This window comes from Amia ocellicauda, chromosome 4, assembly GCF_036373705.1.
Source record: "Amia ocellicauda isolate fAmiCal2 chromosome 4, fAmiCal2.hap1, whole genome shotgun sequence".
NCBI lineage: Eukaryota > Metazoa > Chordata > Actinopteri > Amiiformes > Amiidae > Amia > Amia ocellicauda.
Genome location: NC_089853.1, coordinates 52448535 through 52469145, shown reverse-complemented (window position 1 = coordinate 52469145; position 20611 = coordinate 52448535). Strand labels below are relative to the sequence as shown.

General features: G+C 38.6%; 1 protein-coding gene across 4 annotated transcripts in view; it reads left to right on the top strand.

Annotated features, from left to right (window-relative positions):
• Positions 1–254: 254 nt before the first annotated feature.
• The window catches only part of src (v-src avian sarcoma (Schmidt-Ruppin A-2) viral oncogene homolog), a 73162-nt gene continuing 52805 nt past the window's right edge, over positions 255–20611 (top strand). For all 4 annotated transcript variants that reach the window (XM_066702739.1, XM_066702742.1, XM_066702741.1 and 1 more), the window contains exon 1: positions 255–742. The gene's annotated coding sequence lies outside the window, so the exon portion shown is untranslated. The remainder of the gene's footprint in view (positions 743–20611) is intronic.

Below are 20611 nucleotides of genomic sequence, written 5' to 3'. Positions count from 1 at the left end.
TCCTTAAAAAATGTTATACATTTACTGTTGCACACATATGTCTGAGATGGATTTGTCTCGATTCACTACAACGGCCGTAGTATATTCGTTAGTAGGTTTCTTCATGTGTGCAAGAACACGATTTGCCGTGCGCCTCCACCAGACGGAGCTGTTTTATGCTTAATTTCCCAACACCCCTGTTTTAAAGCAATTGGCTTCTTCCGATTCTTAAATTCTCATACGCAGGCTGGAGCAAAATAGGACCCAATGTTTTCCACCCAGAAAGAATTACGCAAACTGCGCAGTGCGCTTCTCCCGATCCCGGCTCACCTCGTTCACTCCCAGTGCTGTCGCTTTGCGCTTCACTTGGTTAAAGACTGATTTTTTTTTATCATATCAAACTACTGTGGTTTATTTATTCATTTATTTGACTAATTCTGTGTATTTTTGCTAAGTAAGCGAGCTCGATTGGCTTTGTGCAATGCCTTGGATCTCATGAAAGTGGATTGCTGCAATCAAAGGGGTGCTTGCTTGCTTCTCTCCCAGGCAATCCCCGGAATGACCTCACTACACTCCTCCGATGCCTTGAATGGGATCTCAGACCAGTCCTAGCGTTGCATTTCTGTTGTGAGCATTGCATGCTACATCGGTCATTTAGGTCTCATCCGATGACGGACTAACAGGAGGTTTTCGGTTGGGCTTCACTCAAAAACCGTCTCTAGTCAGATCAAGGAGAAACCACAGGATATTGGAGCACGAAAAGGTGAGTGAGTTGTTATTTTGTTTCTCCTTATTGTTATTTTTTTTCTTTTCAATGAAGGCGATCCTGCTGCTTTGGTTTAGAAACAAGATTAATAACAATGTAGTAGCTGCATAGCTCAAACCCAGGCAGTCCTACTATCTGTATTTATTTAACGTGTTCATGTGAATGTTACTTTGACCTAATAACCACATAACTCGTCTGGTTACATTCCGGGGTGGTCTATATTTTCCAGTATTTATTTTATTGTTGCGTTTTTGCAATTGCTATTGTTGCGTTCATTCAAATCCCTTGGCTTCATTCCTGACCGAAATTAGTACTGGTCGTTTCTATACCGTATCCTTCACATACAGCCTTGTAGAGGTGTATATTTGAATTTAGTTTATCTGTCATCTCAAAATGTTACCACTTAATTTACTTAAGATCAGCAAGTATGCAGCGTTTACAGATTTAGCAGTTCGTATTTGTAAAGGATTGATCCAGTCTATATAGGCTATAGAAAATGGAGTGGTTACATTACAAACTTACTGGCAACGTAGGTGGTAGTTTTCTATTTTTGTATTGTGTACGTCTGTATGTATGTTTCTGGTTACAATGGGCGTTATATAAAAATAAATATTTAAAAATGTCAGGACGTCTTGAGAAATCGCCATTCATCCATGTTTTTCACACCCATGTTCAGGAGATGTTTTATGAAGGTAAGCATGGTGTGACTCACCTAGCTGGAATCTGCCATCCCCATACAGATGCAAACATGAGTGTTGGTGCTTGTAACTGCCTTGTAAATAATACAAAAATGGGTATTAAAACGGGTATTAGCCAGATTGTAATTTTACTCAATTTGTTCCTTTTTGCAGTTCACTCAGTTACAACAATTAAATAAAGTTGTTTGTTTTGACAACTGGCAAAAGCATTTATTGACCTTAACTGCAGCCTTAAAAGTTATTTTATTGGGTTAGCTGGTAACTGCTTTTGTTTTGCAGGTGAAGGTATAAGGTACTACTAGAAATATTTTTTCCGTATGTCTAGTCTGGAGCTATTAGTCTCTAGACGACTGCATTAGACAGAATACAGTAATCAATCATTTCATATAGAAAAGCTGTTCTGTAAACCCCTACCCTCTTTTAGTGCTCGAGAATGCCAATACTGTGTTCAACAGCACTTGTTTAATTTCATGTTTTCTCAGCAATCCCAGAAACTTTGACTTTGACATGAAAAATGTACTTGTAGGTAATTCTTTCATACCTCTTCCCTTTTTATTTTTGACTTGCTTTTGTTCATCTCAGTTGCTGTGCAAGCCAATCACTTGTTCTGTGCAAGTCTGTTGTTACTTGGGCTAGTTTATTACCCATGTCTGTAAAACAAAACAAGACTTGTGACTTGCCTCATCTGCAAACATTTGGAGCCATGTGTGACATTGTGTCCACATTGCACTCCCTATCAGTCAATTTGAAACCATTTTTTTTGCTGGAAATGTTAGTTGGCATTGCCATAGACCCATCAACTCAGAAACAATGATTATTATTATTATTATGAATAATAATACCCATGATAATAATTACATTTTAAGAATACAAAGACCTGAGCTCTTCAAAACCGCAGCCTACAAAACAATCTTGTTCATCGTATTATTACATTTTCTTGAAGCCACATACAATGCATAAATATAGCATTGTATTTATTCCATTGTTGGTTTCACAGCTTCCTTTGTTTGGGTTATTTAACCGAAAAACAGCTGGCATACTCCTGCCTTTACTTGCATTGGTTATAAACGTGCTGCAAGTCTGCAGATTGTGCTAAAGAGTCTGCACTGTTCGGTGTTTGTGACTAATAGTGTTGTGAACAGTGATGTTTATACATTTATAGAGCCTTTCCGAAATCTATTTAAAGGCAAACCCTTTGTTGCATGCCCTGCATATGCTTTCCAAAAAACATTAATTCCTATTCAGAGATGGCAGTGATTCTATCCAAATCTATCCAGATCAGGGGCTAACCCCTGTTCTGACCCAGTCACTACCCATAAGTGTGTGTGTGGAGTAATTTTCAGTAAACTGGGATGTAAACTCCTAAAGCTGTCGTGAAGCCAAAGATGATTAGTTTCTGTGCCGGCATTGAAGAACAATAACAAAGCATGACACGCTCCTGAGATCCCAACATTGGGACAGACTTCATTATAAATATTGCCAGAAAATACAGTACAGCAGGTCCTCTTTCCACACAGTTACGTACCCAAACGGAAATGCTTTATCTGACAGCTGTGTTGTCTTGCTGTTGAGCAGACGACAAGGGACATTGCTTCCGCCCACAGTCTGGTTAGGAAGCAGTATTGATGGGAAACTGTGCAATGACATAGTATCTGCTAAAGTAATAATATTTAATACATTCTGTACCCTTTGACACACAAGTGTTTCCATCTAGCCATTTGTCTGTCTGTCTGTCTGACTATTTCTGAGTTTTTTCATTCTTTCTTTCTTTTTTTATCCAAAAGGGTAGAGCCATGTTCCAAAGTATTTGAAACGATTAATGCTTTCAGCTCACTTCCCCACAATATTATAAATGAGGAATGATGATAGATATGTGTAATGTTTAGGGCTTTATTTTTTTTTATAATTAACCATATATCAAACCTCACATTGCTTCGTGTGACTGACTTTTGAATGAACAATTTTAATACAGGGTAACAGTTCTAAACTAAGACCTCTTAATAACACTGCCTATATAAATTCTTCAACGGAGTTATAACTGTGATGTAATCTGACTCTGAGACTGAGGATGTGTCTGCTTTCATACTAGAATCTGAATCAAGTTCATGTTGCCTATTTCAAGTATAAGTCGGTTTCTATGGCAACAGCATTTGGGGTCAGGTTGACATAGACCTTATGGGCCAAGTGAGATAAATAAGTGATTAATGTCAGTGCTTGAGATATTGTAAATCTCTCGAGAAAATATAATTGTGCTGTGCATGGAGCTTGCACAAGTAATACAATATTTCCAAAGTGTGTTACTCTTCAGAAACAATAGCACGTAATGTGATGTGTGTCTGTTCATGTATGTTGCAATAATGCGGGCTTCCCTTACTGCACTCTTTGTGTGGTGGTTTAATGTCCAGTTTCCTTCTCCCTTCAGCTTCCTGTGGATGATACAACCCCAATGTGCAGTTGTGTCATATGCTAAAGGTTGCTGAGTACCTACTCAAGTTGACTTATGGAGCTGTGTTTTTGAACTGATGATTAAACCTGAATCTTGAAGTGCATTACTCAAAGAGAAAAGAGAGGGCAGTTTCAGTTTTTAATGAATGCCCCTTCAGATAAATATAATCAGGGAATTCCAGTTTTTGGAATCTGGTAATGCCTAATTGCCAGTCTCACCTTGCCATACCACGCAGTGGACATTGGTCCTTTTTTCCCATATGGCAAACTTCTCATCTACAGTAAATGCTTGGAATACAGTGTGCACAAAGTTTACCTGCTGGGAGAATTATGCCCGTTTTCTTCAATCTTTTATTGAGCAGTGCGTAGGCTGTACCTGAAGACTAGAGGGCAACTGAAGAGCCAATTATAACCGAGTAGGGATGCCTAGCACCCTGAGTTCATCTGGTCAGTGGGTTCTGTGAGGTGATCAGGGTGATGAGATGTGAAGAGAATCCAGCAGTAAGGAAGTCAGAATCCAGCAAAATCCAGGAATCCCGAATTGGTGATTAATACCCTGATTTAGATCCATTGCACATAAATGGATCCATTGCAGATTTAATTGCCACAGATTTAAAAACTGATTTAGGTTACTGCAGAGATTCATCCTGAGTATGGTTGCCTTTGAAAGTTGCTGTATTTTATTTGAACTACAGTTCACCTTCTAAGATTTCATTCTAGAATGGCATGCCAGAAATTTATTGTTTTAAGTATTAACTCTGTGGTGTATTGTGCTTTGGTTGTTGTTGGTTCTAAATGTCATTAATACAGCAGGCTACACTCTTTGTAAGGTCTCTTTTATTGCCATAAGATTCCATCACTGTACAAGAGGGACAGTTTCTGCTGTGTATTCACACATGCATGCACTTGCACGTAAAAGCACACACATGCATGCAAGCACTTGCATGCACACCAACCCTTACACAATTTTTCTTGTTCTTGCCACCTTGCAGGAACTGCAGTTTATGTTTCTCACTATCAGCTATGTTTTTTTCATAGGTAGATGTATCATATTTTGTTGTCTTTCAAATCCCTTATACTTGTCAATCTGGTATGTTTACACTGCAAGTGTCTTACCATACTGGAATGGATCTGTTTTACACATACAGTAAAAATGTTACAATCAATGTGAAGTATTGGAGGGAATGTGAGGGTGACAAGCAACTGAAAAAAAAAAATATATATATATATATATATATATATATATATTTAATTTCTCTCTCTCTGTCTGGTATATATAGTATAGAATACTCATAGTATATATAGTAAGGGTTTCAAGTTTTTCTTGTGAATTTCCCAGATGTTATCCATGTCTTTTCTCCTAAACCAACCACATGGGTTTATGAGCTAATGCAGTTTATAAATTATTCTTAAGAAAAAAGGACTACAAGGAGTCAGGTTCCATTGTTGTAATTCTGTTACTTGAATGTGACTTTTACTAATAATGATGATACACTGAGAGTCTCCTATTGATGTATCCAAAAAGTTCAGTAATTGTTTGAAATTAAGCTGTTTCCTCCTCATCCAATCATCTTGTTCTTTTATTCTTTTTCATTAATTTAAAAAAAAATGAGGATCTAAGAATTGTACTTATCAAAACATGTTAGTCAGAGAGTTTGAGGTATGTAAATACTAGGGCTGTCAAAATTAACGTGTTAATAACGCATTAACGCAAATTCATTTTAATGGCACTAATTTTATTAACGCGCGATTAATGCAGCGCGCATTTTGAGCCGTAGCCTAGCCCGAAATGGAGATGCAGCCATAGCGAGCCATAAGACAGGAAACAATGCAGCAGCAAAAAGAAATGGAGAAAGAGAAAAAGCTCTTCTGAACGGAAAATTCATATACAAAACGATGTCTGAAGTTGTCTGCATTGATTGTCGATGTGAATTAAGTTAATAGATCACCGCAGCACGTCGAGTTGCATACAACTGATGCAGAGAGCTCTCCTCCCCCTCGCCAAATGAAGACCACACTAGATCATTTGCAGCGGAGACGGATGGACAACTCAACAAGCAATAGACTCACCACAGCGATAACTAAATGGGTGGCTAAATAACTAAATATAAACAGGCTTGTGTAAGTAAATTGCTCAGAGCAAAGAGAGAAGTAATGGGAACCTGGTATTTCTATGTTATTTTTTCATGTGTCTAATAGACATGAACATGTTGTTCTTTGAAAAACATCTATGACCTTTGAAACATGTCTAGTCTTCATGCTCTATGTTGAGTATGGTTTCACTAATAATAACATAGATTTGCATAAAGCATCCATATTTGTCCATGCCCATGTTGATTAGAGTATTAAAAACTTGAAAAGTATTAATTTAAGGTACATTTAGAACAGATACAAATGTGCGATTAAATTGCGATTAATCACAAGTTAACTCATGACAATCATGCGATTAATCATGATTAAATATTTTAATCGATTGACAGCCCTAGTAAATACATAACAAAAACAAAAAATGCATTTGTTTTAGTAGGTGCTACTGTTTAGCAAATGCCGGATAATTTTTAAAGCAATAAATCTTTATTCCACTAATTACCGTTTTGAAGGCAGGCACACAAGATGTAAAATAGAAAGATAAATCCAAATCCATACAACATTATTTTATTTATTGTTGTTTATATTTTGGTCCTGATTCTGACAGCGGGGAAAAAAAGTTTACTGTTTTCTTTCTTAACATTTATTAATTAATGTATGTATTTACCTCTGATGCCTTTCTTCAAAGCACTTTGCTATTAATTAGTAAGCAGTAATAGCTGCATATTATAAAGGTTGTGTACTGCAGTGGGGATTACCCACAAATACACAATACATGAAAATATAGGAACATCAAATATCAATGAATATCAAATCTGATCATCTGTAGTGGGCAGTATGAAATTGCACTGTAGTGGTGACAACAACAGCTGGTTCACAGGGATAAAGATGACTATGCCGAGTAGAGGGTTGCAACAAGGGTGGCTTTCCAATCTGTTAGCAGGCAGCATCCATAGCCATTGACATATAATACTGACTTTGTGTGACAGTCCTCTAATATCCAGAAAACAATGGCTAATCCAGTTTATTTGAACCGTATCATGGTGTACCATTGAGTAGGCATTATTTTTGCATCAAGGTATCAGACTTGCGTGGAGCGGTCTTTGTCTCTAAGTACAGGAAGTGTTAAGGGTAGAATGTGCGCAAGTCCAGGTATATAAAAGTGCAATGCGATGTCAGAACAGTACAGTACAGGAAGGAAGAAAGACGGTATCTAGATTGGTGGAGTGTTTAACCTTATTACAATCAGTTGTCCTGCGAGACCAGTGAACAATGGAAGTACTGTTGGGATTGATGTGCAGAAAAGGCTGTCCATAAAGTGCACAGTTGATGAGTTTGGTTACATTCCAGTTCACAACTACACAGCACTTTCTCTTATCAAAGGCATTCCATTGCCCTAATTTTGTATTTCCTTTGTCTTTTAAATTTACTTGATGAAATTGTAACCCTGTACAATACAATTTCCTCTGGAATGTGTTATATATACATATATACACATACACACACAAATAGGACAGCATCAAACTTACTGGTGTTTTTAAGTAATAATACGGTTCAAGCCTGTATCTTGAGCAATCTGTATTGTTTCTCCCTCATTCACTGAATCTGTGTTCACTCAAATCAGGTATGAGCTAACAAGAAAACCGCAGACGTCTTCACATAGATAGATTGCAAATAATTATTTTGCATTTTGTTTCCAAGCGTTTATTGTTTTAGACAGTCCAGCACAGATTGAACACAAGTCATATTTACATGAATAAGAACATTTATGGAAAAGGCAGAGATGGACCTAAAGCAAACAGACATGCTTACTTTAGCATTAATCCTGGCAATGGCTTTTCATACTATTCCTTACCACTTAGATTCTTTCAGTATTTCAATCGTTTTATCTGTGTTTAACAGCTTTCCCCTTGATATGTGCTGACAGACTCTGATTAGGAACAGGCTTAGATTAATGCTAATCAGTATTCCAACTTTTAATGGCCGGTTACAAAGCTTTCACATTTAGGTTCCAGGCGCGTAGGATGTGCTTTAATGAAATAAAAAGCTAGACAGGATTTTCTCTCCATTTGAGGTAAAAAATTGCTCCCCTTTTCTTTTTTTTAACTGTCATCAAATTAGTGATTGAGCATTAACAAATATTAGCATTCCAAAGCAGAGTGCATCAGTAAAAGGTTTCTACAGCAACCAAACTCCTTTTAAAAATCTGACTGTGGCAATTAAATCTGGTTAAAAATGTGTTATCCATGTATGCATGATTGTCAGAAAGTTAATGATACTTTAGCCCTGCTACCACTTGGATTTAAAATAACTGGCATAATTAGATGAAACCTTGATGAAACAGTTGTGTAGGCCTGTGTTTAAATGCTTTCATTACTTTAACTACTTTGCTATTGTATGTATTGTGTGTCCCATGTACCTGGTATATTTACCATACTAATATTTTATTTATTTATTTATTTATTTATGCATTACTTCTCAATAGACTATAGCTTAAACATTAACCACAAAAATCAAACATCAAACATATCCATTAACATTTAGTACTGTGTTGGAATGATAACATTCACCACAAACGGGAGAATAAAAATCTAACGATCGGTGAAATCTCCTGAAGTTTACTTTATACTGTGGGAACAGCTTGACCTATTGTTTGTCTGATCAACATCTGCAGATTCCAATCTGGTTTGTTTAGTGCAAAAAGAGGCTGCACAGAAAGTTCAGGTCTTGGGTGTTGTTTTGAGAACAACCTTTTGACTCCCAATGTGTTACAACCACTTTCAATGTAATCTCTCTCTCTCTCTCTCTCTCTCTCTCTCTTGCTCTCTTCTTATTATTTTTGAGTTTGCTGCAAAACTTGTTTGGACTTGACTGTCAGCTTTCCTGCACAGCCTACCTGTGTGTTTTCATTTATTCACTGCTTGTTCTTGTCCTGAAACAGAAAGTGTAGAGGAACCAATTGGTGAGCTTGCTTATTCAAGAATGTGTGCAGTTTTAGCTCTGCATGTGTGTTCACTGTAGAGCCATAATTAGCAAGTATAATGAGCAAAGAGCAACTGTGTGCCTTTGTACAGTAGAATAATGTACTCTGAGAGCATTTTGATTAAAGTCAAAGGGTGTCTTCATTCTGCTTTCCGTAAGTGTTTAACTAAAAAAGAATTGGATATTCAGTAGACTTAAGAATTAATGTAATTAATAGTGGAAATTAATATTTTTATTCTATCCAACTTTGAGTGCCAACAGCAATCTTTCTCAAATGACATAATGAAAGTAATGCAAAGTGTGGTTTTAGTGCACTATATCTTGTTTAAGGTTCACTTTCTTTCAAAGGTGTATTGTGTTTTTGTCATTCAATTCAGCGAGATAAGGTTGTGTAGTTGGACCTACTGCATAATGTGAGTTCCATGTACAGTATCTGCTTTTTACATTTGGCATGGAGTGGTTCCTGTCATGCTAGCTGATGAAAGCCCAAATAAGGCACAAAGCAGAATTGTATTAAGCCGTAAAATATGCAGGTGAACATTCAGATGGCATAATTAATTTCTCAAGCCCTGACTATTTCAGTGTAACCTAGGTCACAACAATTGCTTGTAATAGAGCACTCTGATCACAAAACCTTTGTTTATCCTGTGGCTACTTTGGCAGATATGGGTTGTGATGTCCTATCAATAGGCCTCAGTGCCATATATATGGCTCTGATTTTCTCAACCAATTTCATTTGTCTCGTGCTCTTGGTGCAAGTTTTAATATCATTTTAGATTCTAAGGAACTGCAGTTTAAAAAAAAATGTTTTACATCGGCTTCTGATGAGATCATTGGAAAACTGCTCTTAAAGCTGGAATTCCTCTTAATTGATACTGTGGCTCTTTGCTGGTGGCTTTGTTCTCCTCACACTGCTTTTCTGTGGGTCTGTGTAATGCACCGAGCTGTGGCGCTGAAAGGCTGTGTTGTTGCGCAGCCCTGTTGGACTTTATGAACTGCTTCAAACATTATGCGTTTTCCACTCTCTGGCAAGCCGCATAAAGAGGGGGCAAGTTACACAAAGAGAGGGGGTGCATCCTGGAGCCTTCCCAGAGTTGTTTATGGGCAGTGTGCCCTTTTATGTAGTTATCGGATATTTAGCCGTTTAGAACAGCCAGCCCAACATTCTGAACCAGTTTTTTTTTTTTTTTTCTTTAAAATCCATGTGTAGTTAAAGCATATCATCATCTACCAGGCTTTGACTAATACCCTGTTCCCGCCAAAACGTTACCATCAAAATATTTCGTATTTAGTCTATTTCAGTTCCACTTTGCTCCTGACATCATGCAAACATCAATAAGCAGCTCCAGTCAAAATTCACAAAACTGCCCCAATTTGTTAAATCATGATTCAGAATTGATGGAATAATAAAAGCAATACAGCATCAATGATGGGATGAAATGCACCATTCTGTTTGCCAAGTAAAGTGACATGAGTCATTTATAGTGTATTTAAGAGAAGCACAGTGTACCTTGAGCCTGCACACTAAGGCAAAGGTTATGCCAGTTTTGTTGACAATTAATTATACCCGAATAAGCAAACATGCCTTGTCAATTAATCCAGTTTGGAGCAGGTAGATCAAATTTCTACAGCAATGCATGTGCAGCTGTGAGTTGTCAAGCATCACTGCTAGGAATTGACTACAATAATGAAATTGATTGTAAGCACCCGGCTTCTCAAACACAGCTTTAATCTCTCTGACCTTAGCAGTGTCAATTTGTGCCAGTCGTGGTCAAAGAGAAAAACATTAATTAAAAACAAAATTCTATAAAACACTGCTTTAAACACCAAATGTCAGAACAGTGAATATTAGCAAACAAATCTTCTGTTCAGTAACAACTGAAGTGAGTGGGGAAGGAAGGTTCAGGGATTGAGTCACATTGGAAAATATTGGAGAAAGTTTTGTGCTATGACAAATGTATCCTTGATTAAAATCTTTATGCAGAAACACACACAATCAATACACAAAATTGCCTTTCACTAGTAATCGAATGATACAGTTTGCCAGATCAATCGCTTCAGTCGTACAAAGAAGCCATCTGTGTAGGCCGTGCCATACAACCTGGAAAATCACCCAGCTCTTGATTTGTTTCTTCTCCACCCATTCAGGAGATCATGGTTTTTGCCACACACACTCCTCAAGTGCACCTAGTACTGTGGAAATCACTTAACCCTTTTGTCTGTCTCCCCAATGTTCACCTTTTCCAATCTGGATTGTGTCGAGTGAAGAGAGGGTGGACAGACAGGCCAGATCTCTGATGATCCGTTTTGAGGCCCTTTTATTATTATTATTATTATTATTTGTGCAGGGGTAGCTTAAATATAGCAGAGCAGGGAGATCAGTTTCAGATCTTGTACAGAAGCCAGCACCAAGGGCTGGGTATTTCATGCTTGTGACAAGAGCCTGCAGCTTCAAAACCTGAAACAGCACAAAGTATGACACCAGAGGATTTTACTTTAAATCAAGCAGTTAAAAATGCAGGGTTCGTCAATTTGTTATGGTACTAAAGGGGGGCCAAATGACATTTAAATACAAGTTATTTGCAGCTAACTAGGACCATGTGCTAAGATTTGAAGATTTTATTCCCAACCTGATAATTTGCAACATCCTGAAGTTTGGTGTACCTGTTGTTGGCAGATTTTTCCGTTGTTCATGGAATCCGTTTGAATAATAAATGACAGAGGTCATCCAAGATCCTGGTTGGGAATGACTGTGATGAATAACATATTAATAAGAACCATAATAATAATTCAAAAACAATATTGAGAATTGTTATTTTTCTCTCTTCAGTCCGATGTGTGTTGGTGTGAAGCAGGAGTGGCAAAAACCACTTGCTGTTCTGCAAAGAGTGAAACAGGACATTATCAAGGGCCCTGCTGTTTCCTCTCTGCTGCCAGTGCAGAGTGATGGATGCCTGGGTGTGTTTGACAAGAGTCTGTGATGGACATATTGGACATACATTGAGTTTATCAGCTGACACTACTGTACTATCAATTGGCATCCCTTCAGCACATGTGTGTCTGGGGAGATTAGAATAGAGTATCTGATCCATTTTTGGGGGTGGGGGGTTGTGGAGCTGCAGGATTCTGCTATGATTCACAAGCTGTAACAGAGGGGTTACTGTATACCGAAACGGTTGCTCCTTGTTCCTGAGAACATTTCCTGGGAGAAGTGCAACCAGACCCACTGCTTGGCTCTCAATTCCTCCTGTGTTGCTGCTGCGAATGTTATGTTTGAATAGCTTCTTTTTCCCTTCTCTCCCGCTTTCTTATTTTATTCAAGAGGGGCCTGAGTACAAATGTGGGGCTTTATAGTGCCAACAAAGAGGGTCAGTTGGCTTCCAAGGGTAGCCTAATTTATAAGCTGCTTTCTTTTCCTTTTTCTAGCTTTTAATTGAACACATACTGTACTGTAGAGACATTTGGGGGAGGGGACATGGGGGGCCTCTTATATAGTTTTGTAAGATCTTAATGTAAATCAACTTTTGCAGATAACGTGGATGCTTTTGCACTGTTTCGGTAAGGCTGGGATGTACAATTAACATCCAGGGTTACATATTGAAGCTCGTATGATGCTGTTCCATATTGCACAGCACTTTGATTCATTGGAGGTTTCTTGTGAGCTTAACCCTTTTATATAACGCAGCAACCTGTTCTGGATTTGTTAAGCTCACTATCTTGTTTTTGAGTATATTTGCATATGGAGGCTTGTGGAGTTAAAATAATATCAAATGTATATCTAAATCTAAATACAGTTCCTGCTTCAGCAGTACAATCTGTGCAAGTTGTGCCTGAATTGCATTAAACTGCTATAGTGTGAATTAATGTTCTGGTTTGAGTTACAGATCTGCTTAATTAAATAAATAACATGAAACTGCTATTTGCTTATTGTGTGGATTATTGTGTGTCCATTGTTTTGCTTAATTGTGCACTTTTGAAGATTAGAATTTGGCCTCTGTATAATATTTATAGTTGTCTCATTCTGATACTTCTGGTAGGTTATGATAGGAGTCTGTGACATCATTTAAAGGAAGCAGTGCAAAACCCCTCCCTCTGAGAAGACTCTCTCACTGTACACACACACTCTGGGTTAAAATGGGTTAGAGAGATGCAATGTACAACAAATTTGTAGAAATATATGCATGGGTTTCTTTCTCTTTCTTGTACCCCCCACCACCCCCACTAATCTTATCACCACGCTCACCAATCACAGAGCATGGAGGTCATAGGTCATATCATAAAAATAAATAAAGTAATTAGTCATTTTGTGAAAAGAAAGTATATTGTGTCTGTATTGGGATACAGAGTTGAGCTCTGAATCTGAGCTAAGCTGACATTCTAAAACAAACCTGGCATCAATGACCTCTGTCTTGGCCACTTTCACTTGAAAGACATGCCCCCTGGTACACCTAATAGAAAATAGAGGGTCTAATGACAAAACTAGCAGCTATTGGAATAATTGGACCAGGGACAATGCCACTAAGGGGGCAAGGGCCCTTTACTATTACAAATGTGGGGCACAGCGTATTATTTACCCACCTCACACGCATTTAGGGTGACCAAACATCTGACAAAATCAAGACCGCCCCCTTCCTGTGGGAATGTGTGACTGCTCCATCTACAAGTGTTAATGTAAAAGGCATTAAATTACATATTTAAGAGGTAGTATATTATATTTTTGTTGATATTGAAACTGCATTACATAACTGTCCCCGTGCCTGTCATGTAATTGTATGGGTCATGGGTGCTGAGAGAGACAGATTGCATTCTTATAGGTAAATATGTGCCTCAAGGCATTTCGTTTGACTTAAGTTGAGGTAAGTATTTTCCGTGTATTTGTATGTATGTGTCTCAGCGCTGAAGTCAAGTCCGAGTTGTTTCCCAAGTTCAAAGATCCAAGGTCCCTGAGTCTATTCTAAGTCACAGCAATTTCAAGGCAAGTCAAGTCCAGAGAGATAAATATACAGCCACAGGTGTGTAATATTTTGATCACATTCAAGAACAGAACTAAATGAACATAAATCAGTTTTTTGTACAACAAACTTTCGAGATCAAAAGGAAAAGGGATTTAAAATAAACCATCACATCAGCTGGTGTAAACATACATTAAATGTAGATTTTCTTTTAACTGAAGATTCACTTGTCTGTTGCACTTTAAAAGGACAAGTGCACCAAGAATGCTTGCTTGGTGTGGTTGCTCTCCAAGCTTTCTCTTTACTGGAACCAAAATTCAAAACAATCTGGAATTTAACCTTTCCACACCTTTCCCGTAAGAGGATGCAAATACTTATAAATAGATTGTCAACTGATTGTATGATTCTGCTGGGTTTCACTTTTTTTCTTTGCAAAGCACCTTGCTTTCTGGGATATCTAGCATGAAATTACTTTGCTTTTGGCACAGTTCATAAATGTCTGATGGTCCTGGAACAGGGCCCGTAGCATAAGTCGGCCCTGCTTCTGGAACTGTAAAAGTGTATCTGATAAAATATGAGAGCTGCAGTAGCACTGTAACAGAATATGGAAATGGCAATTGATAGTACACTTTAAAAGAACAATGAAACGTACAACAGCAAGTTAAAGGTCAAAGAGAAGCCTGAAGCTGTTTGCTCAAGTGAACAATTGGATAAACTCTTTCAGACTTTTCAGTACTAAAGCTAGTAGTCCTGTTCTAAATTATCATTACTTTTATTATTAATGCTTGTGGTTGTAATATAGGAATATATGTTTTTATACATTTAATGGTGATTACTAATAATAAATCATAAATCATTTAGCTGACCATGTTACGGGGTTCAGCATTACACAAACTTACACCGATCAGCCATAACATTATGACCACTGACAGGTGAAGTGAATAACACTGATAATCTTGTTATCATGTCACCTGTCAGTGGGTGTGATATATTAGGCAGCAAGTGAACATTTTGTCCTCAAAGTTGATGTGTTAGAATCAGGAAACATGGGCAAGCGTAAGGATCTGAGCGACTTTGACAAGGGCCAAATTGTGATGGCTAGACGACTGGGTCAGAGCATCTCCAAAACTGCAGCTCTTGTGGGGTGTTCCCAGTCTGCAGTGGTCAGTACCTATCAAAATTGGTCCAAGGAAGGAAAAGCGGTGAACCGGTAACAGGGTCATGGGCGGCCAAGGCTCATTGATGCACGTGGGGAGCAAAGGCTGGCCCATGTGGTCTGATCCAACAGACGAGCTACTGTAGCTCAAATTGCTGAAAATGTTAATGCTGTTTCTGATAGACAGGTCAAAACACACAGTGCATTGCAGTTTGTTACATATGGGGCTGTGTAGCCACAGACCAGTCAGGGTGCCCATGCTGACCCCTGTCCACTGCAGAAAGCACCTACAATTGGCGTATGAGCATCAGAACTGGACCACGGAGCAATGGAAGAAGGTGGCCTGGTCTGATGAATCATGAGTTCAAGGTGTTGACATGGCCTTCAAATTCCCCAGATCTCAACCCAATCGAGTATCTGTGGGATGTGCTGGACAAACAAGTGCGATCCATGGAGACCCCACCTTGCAACTTACAGGACTTAAAGGATCTGCTGCTAACGTTTTGGTGCCAGATACCACAGCACACCTTCAGAGTTCTAGTGGAGTCCATGCCTTGATGGGTCAGGGCTGTTTTGGCAGCAAAAGGGGGACCTACACAATAATAGGCAGGTGGACATTATGGCTGATCGGTGTATATACCACAACAAACCTACTCAAAGAGCAATTAGGTAAGAAGTCAAATGTATTACCATTCAAATGATGATAGCAGGTTAAAGCAAACCAAACTTTTTAATGTGAAATGTAGATATGCATGTTTTTTGTCTCTAGACAACTTTTTTTTTTTTGGTTCCACTTCATGAAGATTTTAACTCTACCTGCCTTGTTGCAAAAATGTGCTTAAAATATATATAATTTAGTTTAGTATTCTTACACCATCTGCAAAAATAACTGCTGCTATTCATATGATTCAGAAATAGATATATTACTACTTAAAGTATTAGTAAGTAGTTAAGTTCTAGTCATGAGCTTTTTGAGTCCCTGTCCCCATCCTAAGTCAAGTCCAATTTAAGTCAAGTCCGAATAAGAAAAACAAAAACAATGACTTGAGTCCAAGTCCTCTACCACTGATATGTGTACATAGCAGACTTGTAGGACTCGAGTCGCTGATTTGGTGACTCGGACTTGAGAAACAAAGGCAAAGACTTGGACTCGCACTCAGACTCGACCTTTCCGTGACATTTCTCATGACGAGTCATTACTATCATTACTACTTAATTTAACATAAGCTATTATTCCTATCCAAAGTATAAGGATAAATAAATATCAAATACTACCCAGATCAGGTTGTTGTTGTGTGGAGAAACACTATACGTTTTGCTTCTAACCTATTTACAAGCAGAAGCATAGAATCTGGCCTAGCCTCCAATTGAAACTGAACTGCAGTTAAACAGGCAGATATGAGAGAGATGGACTGGTGGCAAAACACGACACAAGTCATTTTGATGTGTGCGCTTTTTTACATAACGAATTGTATTTTTCAAAGATATACCATGTTAAAAATACAAATAAAAATAAAAACTCTAACAATACATATTACTAAATGTCCTTATGCGATAGACCTTTAATTAGAGCATACAACATGGGTCATTTGGTTTTTATCCTCTTTTATCTGCTGCCTGCTGGTCTAGCCCAGCGATAGCGGCTGCATCTCACCATCACCGGGGCACAAAGGGAGTGGGACTGGCCATGCAGACTTTGGGTGGACTGTGCAGCCAAGGCAGCGTCTAGCGCCCATTGTAAATAGTGGTCGCTGGGATTTTGGGGGGTGGACTTGCTGTCCTGTGTTCCCACTTTTTTATGTGCACCTTTGCATGTTCACCCTGGCAGTATCAGTGAGAGCCTGTCCCATCCTTGCTGTTTTGAAAAGCAGGGAGTTTTTCCATGGCTTTAGTACTGATCCCATCTAGAACTACTACACTGGTGTTGGAAACTGGAAGCACGGAACAACATTGGCTTGGGATGGCCAAGGTGAGCTGATCTTAGGAGCTGAAAGAATGCTTTTGGCTGCGGTTCCAAGGATGTCATGATGCAAGGGATGTTGTGGTGGTGTAGTGGAAGACAGCAGAAGTCCCTCCTGGGGCCTCACAGAGCCCCTGTGCCTGAAACCTGACACTGGTGCCCCGCGGGAGACTGAACCTCTTCCGCAGCCGGACAGCCTGAAAGAAGCAAACTTTCCCATTAATTCCAACAGGCCTGTTTCAGACCAACTGGATTACGCCAGAACCGTCCCTCCTGACTAACCTACTGACTTTATGCCCTTGTTAGAGCAGGTCGCACTAACAGAGACCCCCCCGGAAAACGTATGAGGGCCTGTTCCAGCTGGTGGTGTGGACTAACTGCTGGACACCACTAGAAGCTGGGACAGTTGGCTTTGGCCTTGCCATGCCCGTGAAGCTCTCCTGGATGTGCCAAACAGAGCGGGGGGACTATGAGGTGCTGGTGGGTGAATGAGTGCCTGGATGTAATGAGGGAGATAAAAAAGGGAAGCTGGGCAGAAATTAGGGCCCTTAGCAGCCAATATAGCATACCTTGTGCAAAGGCAATCTCTTAAATCAGTCTTTGTGTTCTCCATCTGAAGAATCGCACTGTTTTTACAATACGTTGGAGTAGGATTGCAAACCTGCAGGCCTAGTGTAAAGCTTATAGAGATCTCCTTTGTGAAATTATGACCTTTCCATTTGGTCATGAAGGGTACTCAAAGATCTGTGTTTTTATAATTACCCAATTTCTTAGCAGGGTGACTTACAATTGTTACAACATGTCACCATTAATATTATTTTTACCCATTTATACAGCTGGGTATTTACTGGAGCAATCTAGGTAAAGTACCTTGCACAAGATATTGCTCAGCATATTTTTCAAGGTGCCTCCCACCTGGGGATTGAACCCACAACCCTCCATAGCCCTAACCACTACTCCACACTGCTGTGAAATCTGTCAAATCCCAGGTTTAAAGAATCGGTTGATCCAGTGAAACATTGTGGTGTTAGTCCCATCTGACTTTGTGCAGGACTTTCAATTTCTTGTGCTGGGCTTGCTGGCCACATTTTTGTATCCTCAGATCTGAGATATGTGTAAGATGCTTTCAGTGAAAACAGGTGTTGAAAATCAACTGATTTGACGTTGTAATTTTCAAGCCAAGATTAAATTCTGAAGCCAACTAGGTTTGGAATTTCCAACCCAGGATGAAGTGCTCATCTCAACAGGGTTACGTATGAGTTGGTCATGATATGGGGAAATTAAAATATCCAGTGATAGATGGGTGGAACAAAACGTGTTCACACAATTGTTGGCTGCCATGCACAGTGCCAGGTATGACAGAAATGCATCTCAGTGCTGCGGGAATATAACATTGCATAAAAAAAAGATAAAAACAGCTAAGGATTACAATCATAATCAGTTGGGCAGTGAGCGAAAAACATAAAGCATACAGACAAATATTGAATGCCATGTTGTAGGGCTGTGCGATATGACGATATATATCGTATGACGATATATATCGTATGACGATAGAAAAACGTCTATCGTTTCATATTATGCTATATCATTTAAATTTCAATCTTTAGGGCAGTATTTTTCGTCATATTTTTCCCGGTTCTTACACACATGCTGGATGCAGGTAGAAATGTGCATCAAAAACACAGACAGATATGGAGGAGAGTGAACTGACACACAATAACCAACATAACCAAGAGATACTTTAATGCGCAAGCGCACACGTTGCGCCACGCTCTTGTCGCCGGGCTAAACTCGGTCTGCAAGCACCCCCACCCACGCTAATTTAGATTGATATAATTTTAATAAATTTGAAAGCAATGCAAACACATGCAGAAAGTATCATTTTATTTTTATTAAGATGGTGAAGTGGTTCAACAGTTGTATTATTATTATTATTATTATTATTATTGTTATTATTAGTAGTATTATTATAACTATTTTGTATTAACTACGTGTTGTATGTGTAAGTAGAATCGAAACGCGTCAGAAAGAAATGTCCCTGTCTAGCAGATGTTAAATGCGCCACTATAAACCCGGCTGTGGTAAATCTACCTGAATCTGTACCCTTTTACAGCGTATGTGTTGCGTGATTACTATTACTTGTGTTATTGTGTTATGTGACAGTAAATCATAATGTGTATATGTATATATGTGCTCTGAGGAAGATAAGTCGAAACGCGTAAACATTATGATGTTCACTTATTCTCTAATAAATAATTTTTGAGAGATCGGTGAATATGGACTGTTTTTAGACTGGAGCTGCTGTCCTTCCTTGACCGGATTATTGTTCTATATAAAATCCCTGGGATAAGGCACCCCGCATTTAAGATTTATTAAAACTATTGTAACGCCAGCTATTTTTAAACTTATGTATGTATATATATGTATATATATGTATATGTATATGTGTGTGTGTGTGTATAAGTATATATATCCCATAACAACATAACACACGTAATAGTAATCACACAACACTTGCCCTGTAATGTGTTGCATTCTGCATATATTTACCATGACAGCCTGCATGTAGTATTTGTTAGTTTTGCAATATTGAAGGATTAACGAAATGCTTGTATTTTGAATGTCTTCGGTCTTATTTTGTGGCTTGATTGGATAAAAACAAGACATATCGAGATATATTTAGTGTATCGCCAAAACTTCTTAAAAATATTGAGATAATATTTTTAAGTCATATCACCCAGCCCTACAATGTTGGATATTTTCTTCCTGCCACTGTTTGACCTGGATTGATGATATGGTGTGAAACGGTCATGTCCAACCCTGGGTGAATTGTAACCCGTGTATTGTAGCGCAAGGCCAATGTGAAGGCAAGCATGACTGAACTCAGGGGTGAGTCAAACTGGGCCACCCCATGTCCACTCAAACTGGGATTAAATGGTGTAGTATGAAAATGACTTGAAACCAATACAGTGATGTCATTCCTCTAAACTTGGTTGAGTGTATACACCCTGCATGAGCGGATCATTCGATTTGCATAGCCAGTTTGTCACTCTGCTTATGGCAGTGCTCTCAAAAGTGTGCCTGAGACAGCAGTTCAAATCCAAGAACACAGTGCACAGACTTCCTCTTTTGTAATGCCCATCTTGTAACATAAATACTTCCCTTATTTCTAAATACTAGCCTTGACTCCCATCATGTTAAGTGTTCTTATGCCAGTGAAGATAACCACGGTGTCCATGTATGGCTGCTTTCTCAGCTTTAGTTAGCCTCTTACACATTGTACCATCCTAATTATTTCTGCTGTAAAGTGTTTAAAACCACAAACAACATACTGAAAGCAAGTATCTTCAAGGCCGATCAGCAATAGTTTTGGGGTTAATTTTGAAAATATGGAAGAACATTTTTGATCTGCTGTATTTGGTTCTAGTTGTGCGTTTTATTCAAGGCTTCATTTGTTTTACCTCTGATTTGAGGTGCTTCACTGAATTTAAGATTCACTGAATTTAAGACTAATTATGCATTGTTTCAAGGCCTTTATTAGCTTTATTTACACCACTACAAATTCTGTGGGGTAGTGGGCTACAA